This window comes from Carcharodon carcharias, chromosome 11 (assembly GCF_017639515.1).
Source record: "Carcharodon carcharias isolate sCarCar2 chromosome 11, sCarCar2.pri, whole genome shotgun sequence".
Classification (NCBI taxonomy): Eukaryota; Metazoa; Chordata; class Chondrichthyes; order Lamniformes; family Lamnidae; genus Carcharodon; species Carcharodon carcharias.
The window spans coordinates 9580078-9597046 of NC_054477.1; the positions used below are offsets into that span (position 1 = coordinate 9580078).

Sequence of the window (16969 nt, forward strand, 5' to 3'; positions counted from 1 at the left end):
CCACCCTTTCAGGCAGTGAGTTCCAGATCCCCACCACCCTCTGGGTGAAAAGATTCTTCCTCACATCCCTCTAAACCTCCTGCCCCTTACCTTAAATCTATGCCCCCTGGTTATTGATCCCTCCACCAAGAGGAAAAGTTCCTTCCTGTCTGACTTATATATGCCTCTCATAATTTTATACACCTCAATCATGTCCCCCCTCAATCTCCTCTGCTCCAGGGAAAATAACTCCGGTCTATCCAATCTCCCCTCATAACTAAAACTTTCCAGTCCAGGCAACATCCTGATAAATCCCCTCTGCACTCTCTCTAAGTGCAATCACATCCTTCCTATCATGCAGATTCCAGAATCTGCACACAATAATCTAGCTGTGGCCTAACCAACGTTTTATACAGTTCCAGCATAACCTCCCTGATCTTATATTCTATGCCTTGGTTAATAAAGGTAAGTATCCCATATGCCTTTTTAACCACCTTATCTACCTGTCCTGCTACCTTAAGAGACCGGTGGACATGCATACCAAGATCCCTCTGATCCTTGGTACTTCCCGGGGTCCTACCATTCATCGTGTATTCCCGTGCCGTGTTTGTCCTGCCCAAGTGCATCACCTCACACTTATCCAGATTAAATTCCATTTGCCACTGACCAGCCCATCTATATCCCCTTGTAATCTAAGGCTGTCCTCCTCACTATTTACCATCCCACCAATTGTCATGTCATCCACAAACTTACTGATCAACCCTCCTACATTCAAATCTAAATCATTTATATATACCACAAGCAGCAAAGGACCCAACACCGTTCCCTGTGGAACCCCACTGGACACAGGCATCCAGTCACAAAAACACCCCTCGACCATCACCCTCTGCTTCCTGCCACTCAGCCAATTCTGGATCCAATTTGCTAAATTACCTTCGATCCCATGGGCTCCTATCTTCGTTATCAGTGTCCCATGCGGGACCTTGCTGAAGTCCAAGTAGACTACGTCAAATGCATTGCCCTCATCTACACACCTGGTCACCTCTTCGAAAGATTCAATTACATTGGTCAGACATGACCTCCCCTTAACAAAACCATGCCTACTGTCCTTGATTAATCCCTGCCTCTCCAAGTGTAGATTAATTCTGTCTCTCAGAATTGCTTCCAATAGTTTCCCCACCACTGAGGTTAGACTGATTGGCCTGTAGTTCCCTGGTTTATCCCTTCCTCCCTTCTTGAATAATGGTACCACATTGGCTGTCCTCCAGTCCTCTGGTACCTCTCCTGTGGCCAGAGGGGTATTGAAAATTATTGCCAGTGCCCCTGCTATCTCCTCCCTTACCTTACTCAACAGCCTGGGATACATTTCATCCGGGCCTGGAGATTTATCTACTTTTAAGCCTACCAGACCAATTAGAACCTCTTCCCTTTCTATGCTAATTTCTTTTATTATATCACATCCCTCCTGCCTGATTTCCATACCCACATCGTCCGTCTCACTTGTGAACACCGACACAAAGTATTCATTTAGAATCCTACCTGCGTCTTCCAGCTCCACACACAAATTACCACTATGGCCCTTAATGGGCCCTACTCTTTCCCTAGTTATCCTCTTACTCTTAATGTACTTGTAAAATAACTTCGGATTTTCCTTTATTTTACCTGCCAATGTTTTTTCATGCGCCCTTTTTGCTCTCCTAATTTCCTTTTTAAGTTCCCCCCTACACATTCTATACTCCTCTAGGGCTTCTGCTGTTTTGAGCCCTCAGTATCTGCCATAAGCCTCCCTTTTTCTCTTTATCCAATCCTGTATATCCCTTGACACCCAGGGTTCCCTGGATTTGTTGGTCCCTTTATATTTACTGGAACATGTTGGCCCTGTACTCTCCTTATTTCCTTCTTGAATGAGTCCCACTGCTCTGACGCAGATTTACCTAAAAGTAGCTGCTCCCAGTCCACTCTGGCCAAATCATATCTGATCTTATTAAAATCGGCCTTCCCCCAATTTAGAACTCTGATTTCTGGCCCATCCTTGTCCTTTTCCATAACAACGGAGTTGAATCTAACGGAGTTAGGATCACTATCTGCAAAATGTTCCCCCACTGATACCTCTACCACTTGCCTGGCCACATTCCCTAAAATTAAGTCCAGGACCACCCCCTCTCTTATAGGACCTTCTATGTACTGGCTTAAAAAGCTCTCCTGGATGTATTTTAAGAATTCCGCTCCATCTAAGCCTATCACACTATGACTAACCCAGTTAATGTTGGGGAAGTTGAAATCCCCCACTATTGCTACTCTACTATTATTTTTACACTTCTAACAACCACTTCTGGTTATTAGCACACTTAGGATTGTGCAGAAAGTGCTGCCGAATCGCAAAATCATGCATAACGTTAATGAACCAACTGTAATATTGTGACAGTGGAAATTCTGTTACCCGAGTAAGAGTTTCATAAAGCTTATTAGCAAGTGGAAACTTTGTGTGTCTCAGTGAGTTAAAGAGGCCACTATCTGAACTCTGGTTTTAACCCCTTTCCCTCTGAACGTTTTCAGGAGCCGCTCCCTTATTTCTTTGGTCCTTAGCCTGTATATGATGGGGTTAGTCACTGGGGAGGGCAATATGAAGTACAAGACAGACAGCAAAACGCGGATGTCCATTGGAGCTTTTTTTTTATTCATTCATGGGATGTGGGAGTTGTTGGCTAGGCCAGCATTTATTGCCCATCCCTAATTACACTGTTCAGAGGGCATTTAAGAGTTAACCACATTGCTGTGGATCTGGAGTCACTTGTAGGCCAGACCAAGTAAGGGCAGCAGATCTCCTTCACAGAGAGTGGGGTAAGTGTGGACTTTATTTAAAACAGAGCGGGGAGACCTCATTTAAAAAGAGCGTGGAAAGCAGCTGATTGGTGAATTGGATTGGTGAGTATTTCTAGTCTTTAGATTAAAATTGAGGTCTATATTTAGTGTTTAGATCTCTAGTTTTTATTTTCTCTTTCTTAAAAGTAGCCTGTTAAGTATAAGATCAATACTGGTGTAAATAATTAAATTCAATCAAGTGTAAAGAGCAGCGATACTAGAGTAATTGATTAATAAATTAAATAAAATAGGATAGTGGTTGCAGGATGGGTGATGTGTTGCTGCTGCAACATGTGGGAGCTGCTGGACACCAAGATGACCCAGAGTGAACACATCTGCCGTAAGTGTTTGCAGCTCGAGGAATTTCAGATCTGATTTGAGGAGCTGGAGGCTGAGCTGCAGAAATTGCTCCACATCAGGGAGGAGGAATGCTACCTGGACACTTGGCTCTAGGAGGCAGTCACACCCCACTGGTTAGATAATTCAAATTTGGTCTGTGATCAGGGACAGGAGGGTGTGACTGCAGGTGAGGCAGGTGTGGGGACCCAGGGGGTAGCGTTCAAGGAGCCTCAGCCCCTGCAACTGTCCAACAGTTTCAAGGTTCTTGCAAACTGTGTGGACGAGAGCGGGGACTGCAGGGAGAATGAGCAAACTGACCACGGGGAGGAAATAGGAATGTAGTATTGGTAGGGAACAGTATAATTAGAGGGATAGATACTGTTCTCTGCAGCCGTGAGCGTGAGTCCCGAAGGCTGTGTTGCCTGCCCGGTGCCAGGGTTAAGGATATCTCCTCAGGGCTGGAGAAGAACTGGACTGGGAGGGTAGGGATTCAGTTGTCGTCATCCACATTGGTACCAATGACGTTGATAGGACTAGAAAGGAGGTTCTGCTGAAAGAATTTGAATAGTTAGGAACTAAATTAAAAAGCAGAGCCTCCAAGGTAATAATCTTGGGATTACTACCTGAGCCACAGGCAAACTGGCATAGGGTCTATAAAGTTAAGGAGTTAAATGCGTGGATCAAAGATTGGGGAGGAATGGGATTCAGTTCATGGGGCACTGGTATCAGTATTGGGGTAGAAGCGTGGGATGGGCTTCAGTTGAACCATGTTGGGACCAATATCCTGGGCTAATTGAATAACTAGGGCTGTAGAGAGCGCTTTAAACTAAATAGAGCGGGGGAGGGTTCCAGAGAGGGGATACGTAGGCTTACAAAGCAAAAGGATATGGCAGCATTGCAGGGCAGCTATTTAGGTGATGATACCCAGAGTGTGACAGGAAGGGATAGAGTGTACAAACATAAAAAGCAGCAACAGATAGGATCAAGGAAAGAAATATGGTAAAAATGCAAAATTAATGGCTCTTCACTAAAATGCATATAGCATCCAGGACAAAATAAATGATTTAACAGCACAAATTAGACTAATGCGTATGATCTTACAGCCTTTATGGAGCTATGGTTGCAAGGAGATCAACGCTGGGAACTAAGTATTCAGGGGTATGTGACTTTTCGGAAAGACAGGCAGGAAGGAAAGGGTGGTGGGGTAGCTTTGTTAGTATGAGATGGAATAAGTACGATAGCATGAAAGGATCTTGGATCGGAGGATGTGGAACCCATATGGGTGGAGGTAAGAAATAACATGGGGAAGAAGACACTACTGGGAGTAGTCTATAGGCCCCATAACAGTAGCTATGCTTTCGGACAGAGAATAAATCAGGAGATACTGAGGGCATGTAAAAAAGGCAGTATATTATTCATGGGTGACTTTAATCTTCATGTAGATTGGGAAAATCAAATTGGCAGAGATAGCCACGAGCAAGAATTCATAGAGTGTATTTGGGGCAGTTTCTTAGAACAATATGTTGTGAATCCAACCAGGGATCAGGCTATTTTGGATTTGGTAAGGTGTAATGAGGCAGGTTTAATAAATGATCTCGGAGTAAAAGATCCCCTAGGATACAGTGACCATAACATGATGGAATTTAGCATTCAGTTTGAGAGTGAGAAACTTAGTTTGGAAACATCTGTGCTAAACTTAAACAAGGGTAATTACAAAGGAATGAGGGCAGAGTTGGCTGGAGTGGACTGGGAAAGGAATTTAGCAGAAAAGACGGTTGTTGAACAGTGGCAGACATTTAAGAAAATACTTCATTGGCTCACATCAAAGATATATCACAGTGGGGAAGAAGGATTCCAGGAAGTGGATAAAACAGCCATGGTTAACCAAGGAAGTTAAGGATAGTATCAAAGTGAAAGAAAATACATACAGTGTAGCAAAGATTAGTGGGAAGACAGAGGATTGGGAAAGTTTAAAAAACCAACAGAAGATGGCCAAAAAAATAATAAAGAGGGAGAAAATAAACTTTGATGGCGAACTAGCAAGTAATATAAAAACAGACAGTAAGACCTTCTTTAAATATATAAAAAGGAAGGGAGGCCAAAGTCAATATAGGCCCCTTAGAGAATGATGCTGGGGAAATAATAATGGGGAACCAGGAAATGGCAAGGAGTTGAATAAATACTTTGCATCAGTCTTCACAGTAGAAGACACTAATAGCATTCCAAAAATACTAAATAATCAAGGGGCAAAAGGAGGGGAGGAAATAAATACAATAACTATCGTTAGAGAAAAAGAACTAGGGAAACTAAAGGCTGATAAGTCCCCTGGACCTGATGGGTTGCATCCTAGGATATTAAAGGAAGTAGCTACAGAGATAGTGGATGCGCTGGTAGGAATCTTCCAAGAATCCTTACATTCTGGAAAAGTCCCAGGGGATTGAACAACTGCCAATGTAACACACTTATTCAAAAAGGGACGGAGACAAGAAACAGGTAACTATAGGTCAATTAGCTTAACATCTGTCATTGGGAAAATGTTGGAGTCTATTATTAAGGATATAATAACATTTAGAGCATTTAAATGTAAGAGCATTCAGAAATGCATCATCTAATCAAACAGAGTCAGCATGGCTTCATGAAGGGGAAATCATGCCTGACAAATTTATTAGAAGTCTTTGAGGACGTAACAAGCAGGCTAGATAATGGGGAGCCAGTAGATGTAATATACTTGGATTTCCAAAAGGTTTTTGATAAGGAACCACACATAAGGCTACTTAATAAGATAAGAACCCATGGTGTTGGGGATAGTATATTAGCATGGATAGAGGACTGGCTAACTAATAGAAGACAGAGTTGGGATATGGGGGCATTTTCAGGATGGCAACCTGTAACTAATGGAGTGCCACTGGGATCAGTGCCAGGGCCTCAATTATTTACAATACGTATTAATGACTTGGATGAGGGAAGTGAATGTACTATCGCCAAGTTTGCGGATGACACAAAAATAGGTGGGAAGGCAAGTGGTTAGGATGACACACAGAGTCTACAGAGGGATATAGACGGGTTAAATGAGTGGACAAAAACGTGGCAGATGGAATATAATGTGGGAAAGTGGCAGGAAGAATAGAGGAGCTGGATATTATTGAAATGGAGAAAGACTGCAGAAAGCTACAGCACAGAGGGATTTGGGGGTCCTCATGCATGAATCACAAAAAGGTCAGCAGGTAATAGGTAAAGCAAATGGAATTTTGGCCTTTATTTCTAAGGGAATGGAGTATAAAAATAGGGAAGTCTTGCTAAAAATATACAAGGCACTAGTTAGACCACACCTAGAATACTGTGAACAATTTTGGTCCTCTTATCTAAGGAAAGACATACTGGCATTGGAGGCAGTCCAGAGAAGTTTCACTAGGTTGATCCCGAGAATGGAGGGATTTCTTATGAGGAGAGGTTGAGTAGGTTGGGCTTGTGCTCATTGGAGTTTAGAAGAATTCGAGGTGATCTTATTGAAACATATAAGATTCTTAGGGGGCTTGATAGGGTAGATGCTGAGAGGTTGTTTCCCCTTATGGGAGAGTCTAGGAGCAGAGGACATAATTTCATAATCTTGCGCAATTAAAACAGAGATGAGGAGGAATTTCTTCTCTCAGAGAGTTGTTAATCTGTGGAATTCTTTACCGCAGAGGGCTGTAGAGGCTGGGTCATTAATTATATTCAAGGCTGAGATAGAAAGATTTTTATTCAGTAAGGGAATCAAGGGGTATGGAAAAAGGCAGGAAAGTGGAGGTGAAGATTATCAAATCAACCACGATCTCATTGAATGGCAAAGGAGACTCGATGGGCCAAATGGCCTACTTCTGCGCCTTATGGTTGTATGGTCTATGGGACATTAGTGAACCAGATGGGTTTTTACGACAATTGACAATTGTTTCGTGGTCATCATCAGACTTTTAATTCCAGATCTTTATTGAATTCAAATGTCACCATCACTTGACCCACTCGATAAGTCAGGAAGGAGAAAGAGGCAGTCAGGTAACAGCATGAGATCACCAGCGAGTGGGTGCAGCAAGAGTGAAATATCTTGCAATGGGACTCTGCCAAGGAGACTCTTAGAACTGTGGTGACTATCCTCCAGCAGGTCAAGAGGACACAAATACTGTCAAAGACAATTATTGCAGAGGCAAAATACCAAACCTCTGGCGTTACTGAAGGTCGTTCCAGTGAAAGTCAACTTCACCAGTGCCATACGGTCACAATAACAATGGGAAATGATGTTAGATTTGCAGAATGGGAATGGGGAAGCCAATATGACTAGGGTAGACATGGCCACCCAGTTCCTAATGAGAGCAAGCGTGGCTAGCTTGAGCAGGGCTGCGCTCGTATTGGCTGCGGTGTGCAGGGGGTTACAAATCGCCACAAAGCGACCAGTGGCCATCACCAAGAGCAGCGTTGATTCTGCAGAGGGCCAAAAATGAATGAAGAACATTTGGGCCAGGCAACCGGTCAAAGAAATTGGTTGAACAAGAAGATGAGCAACACCTGCAGGATGGAACTGACGATGGAACTGACGATGATATTGACAACCAAGAGGCAGCAAAAGCGAATGTACATGGGATGATGCAAACACTGGTCTGGGTCAATCACCAGCACAATGGCAGAGTTTACTAAGTAGACCAAGTGGAGTGGAACAGAGGGGAGACTTTCAGACTTTTCAAATCCTGGGGTGCCGAGCAGGATGAATCATCATTAAGAGAGCCACTGTGACTGGTATCCACCATGCCCGCTGTGTGCACACAATCTACAGAGACAATGATGAATAAAAGTGAGACAGTGCAAATGAGACCATGGAGTATCAAAAACTAATGAAGTTGGTAGAATCAATGTCCTATCAAAAACTCAACCCCAACTTGCTGGATCATGCAAGGTATGAAATGACCAACCTAAAGGGACTAATAAATGGAGCCAACAACAACTTCTTTCCTTTAGATAGCATAGTAAAATGTCCCAAGGTACTTGCCTGGAATAATTATCAAAAGAATAGGGGGGGTTGTATGCTAAACTTGTATTGAACCTTGGTCTGACCACACGTAGACTATAGTGTACAATTCTGGTCGTCATGTAAATAGGAACATGAGAATGTAAGAAATAGGAACAGGAAAAGACCATTCGGCCCCTCGAGCCTGCTCACCATTCAATAAGATCATGGCTAATCTGTTTGTGTTTCGAATTCCATATTGCCACCTACCCCCGATAACCTTTGATCCCCTTGTCTAACAAGAATCTACCTACCTCTGCCTTAAAAATATTCAGTGACCCCGCCTCCACCACCTTCTAAGGCAGAGAATCCTAAAGTCGCACAACCCTCTGAGAGAAAAAATTTCTCCTCATCTCTGTCCTAAAATGGCAACCCCTAATTTTGAGATGTAGAGGCACTGGAAAGAGTGCAAAATAATTTATAAGGATGATATCAAGGATGCCAGGGTATATCTATCCAGAGAGGATGTCCAGGCTGGATCTCTTTTCTCTTGAAAAGTGAAGACTGAGAGGTGACCCAGTGGAAGTCTTTAAAATGATGAAAGGCTTTGGTAGAATAGACATGAAGTGAATGTTCTTACTTGTGGGAAAGAGCAAAACTAGAATCCAACAATATAAGATAGCCAGCAAGAAATCCAATAGGGAATTCAGAAGGAACTACTTTATGGGGAGAATATGGAACTTTTAAGGGGAGATACACTTAAGGGGAGACTAGACAACCAAAATGAGATGCTAAAGTATTGAAACTATGTTTCTGATGTGCGGCGGTGGGAAACATGGCCTGCTATTGGTGGTTGGAGCGGGCAATTGCAAACTGGTTTCATGACAACGTGAAACGATTTTTGGCCATCTTGCCATGTTCTTCCTAGGGACAGGGACAGACCCGAGAATTGCACCGCTATCAACAAGCTGACTTGCTTTTCCCATTCACCTGGTTGACTCTTAACAGTCACTGTGAGCTATTTTGTTGTATCAAACTGGGTGAGGATATCTTGGGATGAGCAATAAATGCCAGCCTTGACAGTGATGCCTTCGTCGCAAGAATGAATATATAAAAGCAAAATCAGACAGAGAGAGAGAGAGAGAGACAGAACTGACACAGCTATTAAACCATTCAGTTACCTGTAACACTTCCCACCAACACAGTAAATAATTCTGAAGGAATTGTGTCTGGGAGCTCATTAAAGCTCAGGTCGTTAAAGCTCTTGATTCTCTTTAGCTAGTTGTCCAGGTCATGCTTATTTTACGTGAAGTGTTACCCTGGGACCACCTCCCAACTGGTCACTAATTCTGTAGGGATCTGACTATTCAAAATTATAAAATTATTGAAGCCATTCATGCATCTTAAAATGCTATTCAAAGGTAGTGAATGCACACTTGCAACATTCCTGTTTATGCATTATACAATAAGAGGCATATTTTAATCTCAATTTACTAAAATAGCGAATGTAACTCCTTTATTCAAAAAAGTGAGGGGGACAGAAAGCAGGAAACTACAGGTCAGTTAGATTAACCGCTGTCATAGAGAAAATGTTAGAAGCTATTATTAAAGATGTTATAGCAGGGGACTAAGGTAAATTCAAGGCAATCAGGCAGAGTCAACATGGTTTTGTGAAAGTGAAATCATGTTTAACAAATTTATTGGAGTTCTGTGAAGAAGTAACATGTGCTGTGGATAAAGGGGAACTAGTGGATGTACCGTATTTAGATTTCCAGAAGGCATTTGATAATGTGCCACATCAAAGGTTATTGTGGAAAATAAAAACTCATGGTGCAGGGGGTAACATATTGGCATGGATAGAAGATTGGCTGGCTAACAGGAAACAGAGAGTAGGTGTAAATGCATCATTGTCTGCTTGGCAAGATGTAACTGATGAGTGGTGTGTCACAGGGATCAGTTCTGGGGCCTCAACCTTTTACAATTTATATAAATAACATGGAGGAAGGGTCTGAAGATATGTTTGCTAAATTTGTTGGTAGCACAAAGATGGGTAGGAGATTAAGTTGAGCAGAAGATGTAAGGGCGGCTACAAAGGGATGTAGATAAGTCAAATGAGTGGGCAAAGATTTCGTAAATGAAGTATAATATGGGAAAATGTAAAATTGTCCATTTTGGCAGGAAGAACAAAAAAGAAGCATGTTATCTAGATGGTGAGGGATTGCAGAGCTCTGAGATGCAGAGGGATCTGGGTGTCCTAGTGCATGAATCACAAAAGGTTAGTATGCAGGTACAGCAAATAATTAGAAAAGCTTCAAGAATGTTCCCAATTTTGCAAGGCAAAATGAATACAAAAGTAGGGAGGTTTTGCTTCAGCTGTACCGGGCATTGGTAAGACCACACCCGGAGTATTGTGTACATTATTGTCCATCTTATTTAAGGAAAGATGTAAATGCATTGGAAGCAGTTCAGGAAAGGTTTATTAGACTAATACCTGGAATGGGCAGGTTGTCTTATGGGGAAAGGCTGGACAGGTTAGGCTTGTATCCACTGGAGTTCAGAAGAGTAAGAGGCAACTTGACTGAAACATATAAGATCCTGAAGGGTCTTGACAGGGTGGATGTGGAGAGGATGCTTCCTCTTGTGGGAGAATCTAGAACCAGGGGTCATTATTTAAAATAAGGAGTCACTCATTTAAGGCAGAGATTAGGATAATTTTTTTCTCTCAGAGGGTCGTATGTCTTTGGAACTCTCTTCCTCAAAAGGAGGTAGAAGCAGGGTTTTTGAATATTTTTAAGGCAGAGCTGGATAGATTCTTGATTAACAAGACATGATGCGGGTTTCACCACAGGAAAGCTTCCCCCACCCCCGCCGCTGAATTGTACATGTCTCCCGCGCACACCGCCAGCACTTTAAATTTTAAATGTAATCACATACTGGAAACGGGGTAGAGCAAGACAGCCTAAGTGGTGCACATTTCTATTGGGTCAAAATCCTGGGACCCCCCTCCCTAACAGCACTGTGGGTGTACCCACACCACATGGGCTGCAGCAGTTCAAGAAGGCAGCTCACCACCAACATCGGGAACAACGCACCATTGACACAATCCCGGCCTACATGTGTGAACTGCAGCTTTATTTCAACTCTTCTAAAATGTCTGCTTTCTCAAACTCCCAGCTTCTGTTTGCTTTCAGTTTCCCTAACCACACATACAAAGGCCTGACTGACAGCAAACTGCACAGTGAGCAGTCAACAGACACAGATAATCAAACACCTGAACAATTGAATACAACATCTTTCCTCCCTTTAAACCATCATAAACAGCACATGTACATCAAGTCATTTCTTAGGGTTAAGCGTGTCCATTTTTTCTAAGTCCAGAAATAGTCTTTGAGATGTGAAAGACTTTGAGCACCATTCATGACTCCTTAGGTACTGAAGCAGTCCATGTCCAAATGCAGCAAGACCTGGACAATATCCAGGCTTGGGCTGACAAGTGGCAAGTAACATTCACACCACACAAGTGCCAGGCAATGACCACCTCCAACAAGAGAGAATTTAACCATCGCCCCTTGACATTCAATGGCATTACCATCACTGAAACCCCCACTATCAACATCCTGGGGGTTACCATTGACCAGAAACTGAACTGGACCAGCCATATAAATACTGTGGCTAGAAGAGCAGGTCAGAGGCTAGGAATAGTGTGACGAGTGACTTGCCTCCTGACTCCCCAAAGCCTGTCCATCATCCACAAGGCACAAGTAAGGAGGAGTGTGATGGAATATTCCCAACTTGTGCAGCTCCCACAACACTCAAGAAGCTTAACACCGTCCAGGACAAAGTAATCTGCTTAATTGGCACCCCTTCCACAAACATTCACTCCCTCCACCACCGGCGCACAGTAGCAGCAGTGTGTACCATCTACAAGATGCACTGCAGGAATTAACCAAGGCTCATTTGAACAGCGCCTTCTAAACCCACGACCACTACCACCTAGAAGGACAAGGTCAACAGATAGATGGGAACACCACCATCTGGAAATTCCCCTCCAAGTCACTCACCATCCTGACTTGGAAATATATCACCGTTCCTTCACTGTCACTGGGTCAAAATCCTGGAACTCCCTTCCTAACAGCACTGTGGGTGTACCTACAACACATAGACTGCAGCGGTTCAAGGTAGCTCACCACCACCTTCTCAATGGGCAATTGGGGATGGGCAATAAATGCTCGCCCAGCCAATGAAGCCCACATTCCGGGAATGAATATAAAAAAGAATGAAAGCCGCAGGTAACAGAGCCGAGATCTAGGATCTTGGGACTCCGCATGTTCACCTCAGTGAGACAAATGATCAAGGTTGCGGTCAATCATTGGAAAAAGGGGAATAACCTAAAGATTGGTCAAAGGGGTAAACTTGAAGGAGCATCTTAAAGGAGGAAAGACCGAGAGATGGAGAGGTGTAGGGAGAGAATTCCAGAGTTCGGGTCCTAAGGCAACTGAAGACATGGCTGCCAATGGTAGAGCAGCTAAAATTTGTGCCGAGTAAATATTTTACAAGTTTGTGGGGATGGAGGAGATTACAGAGTTAGGGAGGGGATGAGACTATGGAGAGATTTGGAAACAAGGATGAGAATTGTAAAATCAAGATCTTGTTTAACCTGCAGCCAATCAGCCAGCACAAGGGTGGTAAGGGAATGGGACTTGGTAGGTGTTAAGGTATAGCAGCGCTTTGGATAGCTTCAAGGTTATAGAGAACAGAAAAAGTGAGAATTCAGCCATAAGTGCATTAGAATAGTGAAGTTTAGAGATAACAAAGGCATGGATGAGGGTTTCAGCAACCGATGAGCTGAGGAGGAACAGGCCATGTTGAGGAGGTAAAATAAGTGGTTTCATTGTTGGTGTGGATATGTAGTCAGCTCAGGTCACGTATAGATGATCCTTGGCTTCTTAAAGAGAGGTTTAGAGGACAACAGCAAAGAAGTTCTGTTAAGTCTCTGCCAGAGTATTGTGTTCAATTCTAAGCACCACACTTTTAGGAAAGATCTGAAGGCCTTGGAGAGGGTTCAGAGGAGATTTACCAGAATGCTACCAGGGATTTCAGTATTTCAGTTATACGAAGAAGCACCCACAGTGGACTAAATGGCCTCCTTCTGTGCTATACGATTCTAGAAACATAGGAGCAGGATTAGGCCATTTAGCCCTTTAAACCTGCTCCACATTTCAATAAGATCATGGGTTATCTGGTTGTGGTCTCAGCTCCATTTTTCTGTCTGCACCCCCCCGCCCCCCGCCCCCCCCATCCCCCCATAACCCTTGACTCCCTTGTCTAACAAAAATCTGTCTAACTCAGCATTGAATGGATTCAAAGACCCAGCCTCCACTACTTTCTGGGGAAGAGAATTCCACACACCAGTGACCCTTTGGGAGAAAAAGTTTCTCCTCATCTCTGTCAAAAAAGGGAGACTTCTTATTTTTAAACTGTGTCCCCTAGTTTTAGTCTCCCCCACAAAGGGAAACATCCTCTGGATATCTACACTATCAAGTCCCCTCAGAATGTTTCCATAAGATCATCTCTCATTCTTCCAAACTCCAATGGATACAGGACTAACCTGTTCAATCTTTCTTCATAAAATAACTCCTTCATCCCAGGAATGAGACCAGTGAACCTTCTCTGAACTGCTTCTAACACAGTTATATCATTTTTTAAATAAAGAGGCCAAAACTGTTCACAGTATTCCAAATGTGGTCTCACCAAGGTCCCCTACAGCTGTAGGCTAACCTCCTCATATTTATATTCCATTCCCCTTGCAATAAACACCAACATTCCATTTGCCTTCCTAATCACTGGCTGTACCTGCATACTAACTTTATGTGATTCATATACCAGGACACCCAGATCCCTCTGTATCTTAGAATTCTGCAAGCTCTCTTTATTTAAATAATATGCTGCTGTTCTATTCTTCTTGCCAAACTGAACAAGTTCACATTTACGTACATCATACTCCATTTGCCAATCTTTTTCCCACTCACTTAACCTGTCTATACGCCTTTGCAAACTCTCTACCTTCTTTTGACAACTTACTCTCCTACCTATCTTGGTGTCATCAGCAAATTTAACCAACATACATTTGCTCCCATCATCCAAGTCATTGATATAGATTGTAAATAGTTGGGGACCCAGCACTGACCCCTGTGGCACTCCAGTAGTTACAGTTTGCCAATCTGAACAAGACCCATTTATCCCTATTCTCTGCTTCCTGTTAGCCAACCAATTCTTTATCCATGCTAATATGTTACCCCCTACATGATGTGCTCTTATTTTGTGTAGTAACCTTTGATGTGGCACCTTATTAAATGCCTTTTGGAAATCCAAGTACGGCACATCTACAAGTTCCCCTTTATCAACTTGAATGTTACTTCATCAGAAAACTCCAACAGATTAGTTAAACCCAACTTCCCTTTCACAGAGTCATGTTGGCTCTGTCTGATCACATCATGATTATCTAAGTATCCTGCCATAACCTTCTTAACAATTCTCTACGACAAATGTTAGACTAACTGACCTATAGTTCCCTGCTTTCATCCTCCCCCCTTTCTTGAATAGAGGTGTTGTATTTGCTATTTTCCAATCCACTGGAACCTAACCAGAATCGGAGGAATTTTGGAAGATTATAACCAATGCATCTGATCCCTGTGCAGCCACTTCTTTTAAGACCTAGGACACAGACCATCTGGTCCTGGGGACTTGTCGGCCTTGAGGGCTAATAGTTTTCCTAGCACCTTTTCCCCGGTGATGTTGATTGTATTAAGTTCATCCCTCCCTATCACCTCTTGATTTTCAAGAATCTTTGGGACATTTTCCAAGTCTCCTACAGTGAAGACAAATGCAAAATACCTGTTCAACGCCTCCTCCATTTCTTGGTTTTTCATTATCAATTCCCCAGACTCACTCTCTAGAGGACAAACAGTAGATTTAGTTACTCCTTTCCTTTGTAGAAACTCTTATTATCTGTTTTTTTATTGCCAGCTAGCTTTCTCTCATACTCTGCTTTCTGCCTCTTTATTATCTTTTTAGTCATTCTTTGCTAGTTCTTAAAATCTGTTCAATCCTCTGACCTACCACTAATCTTTGCAGATTTGCACAGTGTTTCTTTTTCAATGTAGAAACATAGAAACATAGAAACTAGGAGCAGGAGTAGGCTATTCGGCCCTTCGAGCCTGCTCCACCATTCATTATGATCATGGCTGACCATCCAACTCAATAACCTGCTCCCGCTTTCTCCCCATACCCTTTGATTCCTTTCACCCCAAGAGCTATATCTAACTCCTTCTTGAAAACATACAATGTTTTGGCCTCAACTACTTTCTGTGGTAGCAAATTCCACAGGCCCACCACTCTCTGGGTAAAGAAATTTCTCCTCATCTCAGTCCTAAATGGTCTACTCTGTATCCTCAAACTGTGTAATCCTATCCTTAACTTACTTATTTAGCCACAAATGATGCATCCTTCTCAAAGAGCCTTTCTTTCTCACTGGGACAAATCTTTTCTGAGAGTTATTAAATTATCTCCTTAAAAGTCTGTCAATGCATCTCTACTGTCCAAACGTTTAACCTAGTTTCCCACTTCACCATGGTCAACTCTGCCTTCATACCCTCATAGTTACCTCTAAAACTAGTTACCTTTAAAACACTAGTCACGGACTCACATTCTCCATTTCAAATTAAACATGAAATTCTATCATTTTGTGCTGCCTGTCACCTAGAGACTCCTTCATCATGAGGCTATTGATTAATCCTGTCTCATTGCACATTACCAGGTTTAGGATAGCCTGCTCCCTGATTGGCTCTAGAATGCATTGCTCTATGATTAGATTCTTTATGCTTGCATTAAATCATTAATGTAGCAATGCTATATCATGCACAGTATTAGATTTTCTTTTATGCACCTTTTTCCTAATGCAGAACTGAGTGGCTTGCTAGGCCATTTCAGGGGACAGTTAAGAGTCAACCGCATTGCTATGGGTCTGGAGTCACATGTAGGCCAGACCGGGTCAGGAAGACAGATTTCCTTCCCTAAAGGACATTAATGAACCAGGTTGCAACAATCTGTCAACATTACTGTCACTAGCTACGTATTCCAAGTTTATTCATTGAATTTAAATTTCCCTAGCTGCCGTGGTGGGATTTGGGCTCATGGGGAGAATTTCCTGCATGTCGGGTGGGCCAGTCAGGAACCGGCGAGCGTGGAGCTGAACACTGCCCGCGGTTGGCTGCATGCCGCCATTTAATGTGGGCAGTCCTTAATTGGCCCACGGCTGGTAGAGCGGGGGGGGGCGAGGAGGGAGATTCGGGGCCTGCTTTCTTTAGTGCACGTGCACGAAACAGCACAGGAATCTCCCTGAGGCACGTAACCACTATTCTGCTGTACCCCAAATTGAATTCAATAAATCTGGTAGTTCATGACTATAAAAGGATTACAGGGCTGTTGTAATAAACCCAGTAATGGTTCCATAATGACCTTCAGGGAAGGGAGTCTGCCTCACCTATCTGTCTGACTCCAGTCCTACATTTATCTGCCCTCAGCCAATTCAGGATGGTCAGTAAATGCTGCCTTCATGTAAGCAGAGTCAGATGTTTTATACAAAGCCACATACAGTCAAACAGAGCTCGAACGTTTCAAAGGTAGAGTCTTGAAGATGGCTTCCATCATCAGTCCCAAACTCAATGAACCAAGAAGATCACTAACCTGCAGACGTCAACTGAGTGAACTCTGTTCTTACATCCCAACAGCTAGAGATGTTTTTAAATGGCCATT

The 16969-nt window shown here is 42.9% G+C and overlaps 1 pseudogene; it reads right to left on the bottom strand.

Annotated features, from left to right (window-relative positions):
- Positions 1–2469: 2469 nt before the first annotated feature.
- On the bottom strand, positions 2470–15084 carry LOC121284330 (annotated as a pseudogene).
- Positions 15085–16969: the final 1885 nt, after the last annotated feature.